Source organism: Staurois parvus, unplaced genomic scaffold (assembly GCF_062004578.1).
Source record: "Staurois parvus isolate SC_StPar_1 unplaced genomic scaffold, SC_StPar_1.0 ptg001265l, whole genome shotgun sequence".
Lineage (NCBI taxonomy): Eukaryota > Metazoa > Chordata > Amphibia > Anura > Ranidae > Staurois > Staurois parvus.
Genome location: NW_028319061.1, coordinates 503,122 through 510,806, shown reverse-complemented (window position 1 = coordinate 510,806; position 7,685 = coordinate 503,122).

The window sequence follows — 7,685 nt, the reverse complement described above, 5'->3', positions numbered from 1 at the left end:
AAAAAAATATATATATATATATATATATATATATATATATAAAATATATATTTACAATATATTGGCCGCCGCTAATATATTTTAACACGTATTTCAAAAATGTAAATTAAATATATATTTTTCAAAGGCGTATATTTAAAAATATATTTTTTTAAATATATTTTCCAGATATTTTTGAACATCTAAAAAAATGCACTAACACATAGATTTTTAAATATACTTGTAAATGCATTCCAAATGACACTTTGAAATATATTTCAGCGTGCGTTCTATATGCTAAACCCATATGGAAGAGATATATATTTCCAATATATTTAGAAAAAAAAAAAATATATACAGTCATGGCCGAAATTGTTGGCACCCTTGATATTTCTCCAGGAAATCATGTATTTCTCACGAAACGTATTGCATTAACACATGTTTTGCTATACACATGTTTATTCCCTTTGTGTGTATTGGGACAAAACAAAAAAAGGGAGGAAAGAAAGCAAATTCGACATAATGTCACACAAACCTCCAAAAATGGGCTGGACAAAAGTATTGGCACCCTTTCACAACTGCGGATAAATAAGAATGTTACAAGCATGTGATGCTCCTGTAAACTCACCTGGGGCAAGTAACAGGTGTGGGCAATATAGAAATCACACCTGAAAGCAGATAAAAAGGAGAGACGTTCACTTAACCTTTGCATTGTGTGTCTGTCTGTGCCACACTAAGCATGGACAACAGAAAGAGGAGACGAGAACTGTCTGAGGACCTGAGAACCAAAATTGTGGCAAAATATCAACAATCTCAAGGTTACAAGTCCATCTCCAGAGAACTAGATTTGCCTTTGTCCACAGTGCGCAACATTATCAAGAAGTTTGCAACCCATGGCACTGTAGCTAATCTCCCTGGTCGTGGACGGATGAGGAAAATTGATGAAAGATTGCAACGCAGAATAGTCCGGATGGTGGATAAGCAGCCCCAAACATGTTCCAAAGACATTCAAGCTGTCCTGCAGGCTCAGGGAGCATCAGTGTCAGCGCGAACTATCCGTCGACATTTAAATGAAATGAAACGCTATGGCAGGAGACCCAGGAGGACCCCACTGCTGACACAGAGACATAAAAAAGCAAGACTACAGTTTGCCAAAATGTACTTGAGTAAGCCAAAAGCCTTCTGGGAAAACGTCTTGTGGACAGATGAGACCAAGATAGAGCTTTTCGGTAAAGCACATCATTCTACTGTTTACCGAAAACGGAATGAGGCCTACAAAGAACAAAACACAGTACCTACGGTAAAATATGGTGGAGGTTCAATGATGTTTTGGGGTTGTTTTGCTGCCTCTGGCACTGGGTGCCTTGACTGTGTGCAAGGCATCATGAAATCTGAGGATTACCAAAGGATTTTGGGTCGCACTGTAGGGCCCAGTGTCAGAAAGCTGGGTTTGCGTCCAAGATCCTGGGTCTTCCAGCAGGACAATGACCCCAAACATACGTCAAAAAGCACTCAGAAATGGATGGCAAAGAAGCGCTGGAGAGTTCTGAAGTGGCCAGCAATGAGCCCAGATCTAAATCCCATTGAACACCTGTGGAGAGATCTTAAAATTGCTGTTGGGAAAAGGTGTCCTTCCAATAAGAGAGACCTGGAGCTGTTTGCAAAGGAAGAGTGGTCCAAAATTCCGGGTGAGAGGTGTCAGAAGCTTATTGATGGTTATAGGAAGCGACTGATTTCAGTTATGTTTTCCAAAGGGTGTGCAACCAAATATTAAGTTAAGGGTGCCAATACTTTTGTCCAGCCCATTTTTGGGGTTTTGTGTGACATTATGTCATATTTGCTTTTCTGCCTCTGTTTTATATTTGTTCCAATACATACAAAGGGAATAAACATGTGTATAGCAAAACATGTGTTAATGCAATACCTTTTTTGTGTGAAATACTTGATTTTCAGGAAAAATATCAAGGGTGCCAACAATTTCGGCCATGACTGTATATCTGCAATATATTGGCTGACACGAATATAATTTAACGTTTTCCAAAAATGTAAATTAAAATATATTTTTCCAAAGGCATATATTTAAAAATATATTTTTTAAAGTATATTTTCCAGATATTTGTGAACATCTAAAAAAATGCATTTAAACATACATTTTTAAAGATACTTGTAAATGCATTCCAAATGACACTTTGATATACTGTATATTGCAGCATGCGTTCCGAATATATTTTTAATAATATATTCACAATTGTATTAAAAATATATTTTTTAAATATATTGAATATGGCCAAAATTGTAGTATTTGAAATATAGGGCAATGTATTTGGGAAGAATATATTAAGAATGTATTTTTAAAATATATTTAAAATATATTTTTCTTCCATGTGGGTCTTTTATAACTGCCTGGAGTTCAGCTTTCAAAAGAAAAAAAATAAATACATTTACATTTTTTAGGCTTCAATATTCTAAAGTATAATTAAAGGCAAAACATTTTTTTTTTGTTTTGGGTGGAGTGAAGGATTGGAACCCCTGTCAGTTTTTATTGCTGTCTGTGTCCCCATTAAGGAAATTCGCCCTGTTTGCCCATATGAAAGAGAAATATATTTCCAATATATTTAGAAAAAAAATTATACATGGGGCACCTATATTTACAATATATTGGCCAACACGAATATATTTTAACATGTATTCCAAAAATGTAAATTAAATATATATTTTTCAAAGGCATATATTTAAAAATATTTTTTTTTAAATATATTTTCCAGATATTTTTGAAAATCTAAAAAAAAAATGCATTTAAACGTAGATTTTTAAATATACTTGTAAATGCATTCCAAGTGACACTTTGAAATATATTTCAGCGTGCGTTCTATATGCTAAACCCATATGGAAGAGAAATATATTTCCAATATATTTAGAAAAAAAAGATATATATATATATATATATATATATATATATATATATATTTTGGCCAACACGAATATTTTTTAACACGTATTCCAAAAATGTAAATTAAAATATATTTTTCCAAAGGCATATATTTAAAAATATTTTTTTTAAATATATTTTCCAGATATTTTTGAACATCTAAAAAAATGCACTAACACATAGATTTTTAAATATACTTGTAAATGCATTCAAAATGACACTTTGAAATATATTTCAGCGTGCGTTCTATATGCTAAACCCATATGGAAGAGATATATATTGCCAATATATTTAAAAAAAAAAAAAAATATATATATAGATAGACAGATATATATATATATATATATATATATATATTGGCCAACACAAATATATTTTAACACGTATTCCAAAAATGTAAATTAAAATATATTTTTCCAAAGGCATATATTTAAAAATATATTTTTTAAAGTATATTTTCCAGATATTTTTGAACATCTAAAAAAATGCATTTAAACATACATTTTTAAAGATACTTGTAAATGCATTCCAAATGACACTTTGATATACTGTATATTGCAGCATGCGTTCCGAATATATTTTAATAATATATTCACAATTGTATTAAAAATATATTTTTTAAATATATTGAATACGGCCAAAATTGTAGTATTTGAAATATAGAGCAATATATTTGGGAAGAATATATTAAGAATGTACTTTTAAAATATATTTAAAATATATTTTTCTTCCATGTGGGTCTTTTATAACTGCCTGGAGTTCAGCTTTCAAAAGAAAAAAAATAAATACATTTACATTTTTTAGGCTTCAATATTTTAAAGTATAATTAAAGGCAAAACATTTTTTTTTTTTGTTTTGGGTGGAGTGAAGGATTGGAACCCCTGTCAGTTTTTATTGCTGTCTGTGTCCCCATTAAGGAAATTCGCCCTGTTTTCCCATATGGAAGAGAAATATATTTCCATTATATTTAGAAAAAAAATTATACTTGTGACCTCTATTTGCAATATATTGGCCGGCACGAATATATTATAAAATGTATTCCAAAAATGTAAATTAAATATATATTTTTCAAAGGCATATATTTCAAAATATATTTTTTTAAATATATTTTCCAGATATTTTTGAAAATCTAAAAAAAAAATGCATTTAAACTTAGATTTTTAAATATACTTGTAAATGCATTTCAAATGACACTTTGAAGTATATTTCAGCATGTGGTCTGAATATTTTTTTTTTAATAATATATTCACAAATATATTGAAATATGTTTTTGAAATATTTTGAATATGGCCAAAATTGTAGTATATGAAATATAGAAAATATATTTGGGAAGATTAATACTGTATTTTTAAAATATTATTAAAATATATTTTTCTTCCACGTGGGTGTCCTGTTTAGCATTATCATTGAAAGCAAAAGAAAATCTAAAATTTTGAGTTGTCCCCAGAAAAGTAATAGAGGAGAAATCTTCCAATGGGGACACTAGTTCTGGTGAGCTGGGGTCCCCAAGCGATTTCCTTCATTTGCAGGGATTTCCTCCCACTTCCTGTTTGGCTATGGGACAGGAAGTGGTTGAAACGATTTTGAATATCGGCCAACTGAGTCATAAAGTTCCCCCCATATAACAGGCGAAACTTCTGTTCCTTCCAGGTCACGGCTCATGGCGCATATTCCTTTCAGAAAAACGATCGTACGATTTGACCATTGAGTCGAAAATCAGTTGTTTTTCACAAATTTTCCAACATGTCCGATCACCGAATAGGGGAGGAGCCATGAAAATCGGCCGATGCCATTGACTTCACTAACAGGGAGAAAATCGTCCGATTATTTTTAGGTCTGATTTTTGGACGAAAAATCGTTAAATTTTTGACCCGTGTATGGCCGGCCTAAGTCACCAGTACAACTTCCACCGAGAATGGTCAACCACACAGCACGACACCCTCCATTTTTCATCCCGATCAGTGCTGGGACAAGGGACCGTGGTGAAAAGGCCAAAATGGAACCCCCCTACCCATATATTTGAAATTTATTTTTAAAATATTCTTCCCGAATATATTGACATATATATTTGAAATGCTACAATTTTGGCCGTATTCAATATATTTTAATAAATATACTGTATGTTGAAATGCGTTTTTATTACAAAATATCTGAAAAATAGTTTTTAAAAATACAATTTCAAATATACCGTATTTCTTTAAAAATACAAATCTACATTTTTTGAAGAATATATTTAAAAAAAATATTTTTAAAAATATTTTTCATATATTTTGTAATATATAAAAACATATTTCAACATGATATAGATATATATATTTATTTATTGAAGTATATTTTGAAATATATTGAATATGGCCAACATTGTAGTATTTCAAATATATGTCAGTATATTTGGGAAGAATATTTTAAAATATTTTTCATATATTTGTAATATATAAAAAACGCATTTTAACATGCAATATATATATATTAGCTTTTCCTCCCGTACCACTATCCCCCCCTCCTAGATTGTAAGCTCCAAGGATCAGGGCCCTCGATCCCCTCATGTTTTGCGTTGTATTGGTATTGTACTGTCACATGTTCTGTCCCCCTTTGTAATGTACAGCGCTGAGCCAACTATTGGCACTTTATAAATACTGTATAATAATAATAATATTTATTGAAATATATTGAATACGGCCAAAATTTTAGTATTTCAAATATATGTCAATATATTTGGGAAGAATAATTTTAAATATTTTTCATATATTTTGTAATAAATCAAAACACATTTCAACATGCAATATACAGTGGGGCAAAAAAGTATTTAGTCCCCACCAATTGTGCAAGTTCTCCCACTTACAAAGATGAGAGAGGCCTGTAATTGGCATCATAGGGAGACCTCAACTATGAGAGACAAAATGAGAAAACAAATCCAGACAATCTCATTGGCTGATCTGGAAAGAATTTATTTGCAAATTATGGTGGAAAATAAGTATTTGGTGACCTACAAACAATCAAGATTTCTGGCTCTCACAGACCTGGACCTTCTTCTGTAAGAGGCTCCTCTGTCCTGCACTCATTACCTGTATCAATGGCACCTGTTTGAACTTGTTATCAGTATAAAAGACACCTGTCCACAACCTCAAACAGTCACACTCCAAACTCCACTATGGTGAAGACCAAAGAGCTGTCGAAGGACACCAGAAACAGAATTGTAGACCTGCACCAGGCTGGGAAGACTGAATCTGCAATAGGCAAGCAGCTTGGTGTGAACAAATCAACTGTGGGAGCAATAATTAGAAAATGGAAGACATACAAGACCACTGATAATCTTCCTCGATCTGGGGCTCCACGCAAGATCTCACCCCGTGGGGTCATTGCTTCTCTCAATAATACATAAAAAATACTAGCATAAAAAATAGCACAGCAATAAATTTTTTTAAATATTATTCATATATTTTGTAATGTATAAAAAATGTATTTCAACATACAGTATATATATACAAAATATATGAAAAATATTTTTTAAATTTTTATATATATATATATATATATATATATACAGTATATCTCTGTAGGATATACTATATAAAAATTTTTTTTTTATTTTTCATATATTTTGTAATATATAAAAACACATTTCAACATGCAGTATATATAGTGGGGCAAAAAAGTAATTAGTCAGCCACCAATTGTGCAAGTTCTCCCACTTATAGTTGAGGTCTCCCTATGATGCCAATTACAGGCCTCTCTCATCTTTGTAAGTGGGAGAACTTGTACAATTGGTGGGGACTAAATACTTTTTTGCCCCACTGTATATACTGCATGTTGAAATGTGTTTTTATATATTACAAAATATATGAAAAATAAAAAAATTTTTTTTATATAATATATCCTACAGAGATATACTGTGTGTATGTATGTGTATGTATGTGTGTATATATATTTTTTATATATTTTGTGTATATATATACTGTATGTTGAAATACATTTTTTATAGATTACAAAATATATGAATAATATTTAAATAAATGTATTGCTGTGCTATTTTTTATGTTAGTATTTTTTATGTATTATTGAGAGAAGCGCGGCTCGTTATTGCTTGTTTTGGTCATTTAGCACTTTGTATGAGTAGGTGCAGGTGGGGGCGGCTTTTTATTTTTCTAAAATTATTAATTGTTCTTTAAGAATTTAGAATTGCTCGCGGGTTCCATTTATATTTTTGCTTTACTTTAGTGCTTTACCATCCTCTGCACATCTTCCCACACGGGACAATAAAATGTAACCTTTATTATTTTTATTAAAGCCTTTTTCCTCCAGAAATGTTTGTTTAAAGGTAAAGCACATCACGGCCAATTTCTGTTTTTACTTGTAGAACTACCCCCATAGGAGCCGCTGAAATGAACGGGTTCTTATCCAAACAGTACAGAGGCCACCAATCACACAGGCAACAGTCCATTCATTCACTCGGCTCCATGACACAGTCCAGGGGTTGTCTTCTTATGATTTATTACTTGTGGAACATATAACAGGAGGAGGTTGGGGTGGTATGGGATACCCAAAAAGTGCTGACTAGCAGGAGGAAATACTTCATTGGGTGAAACTTCTTTCAACAGTCCTTAACCCCTTCCAGTCCGGACGCTTTCCCCCCCTTCCAGTCCAGACACTTTCCCCCCCTTCCAGTCCGGACACTTTCCCCCCTTCCAGTCCGGACACTTTCCCCCCTTCCAGTCCGGACACTTTCCCCCCTTCCAGTCCGGGCGCTCCCCCCCCCCCTTCCAGTCTGGACACTTTC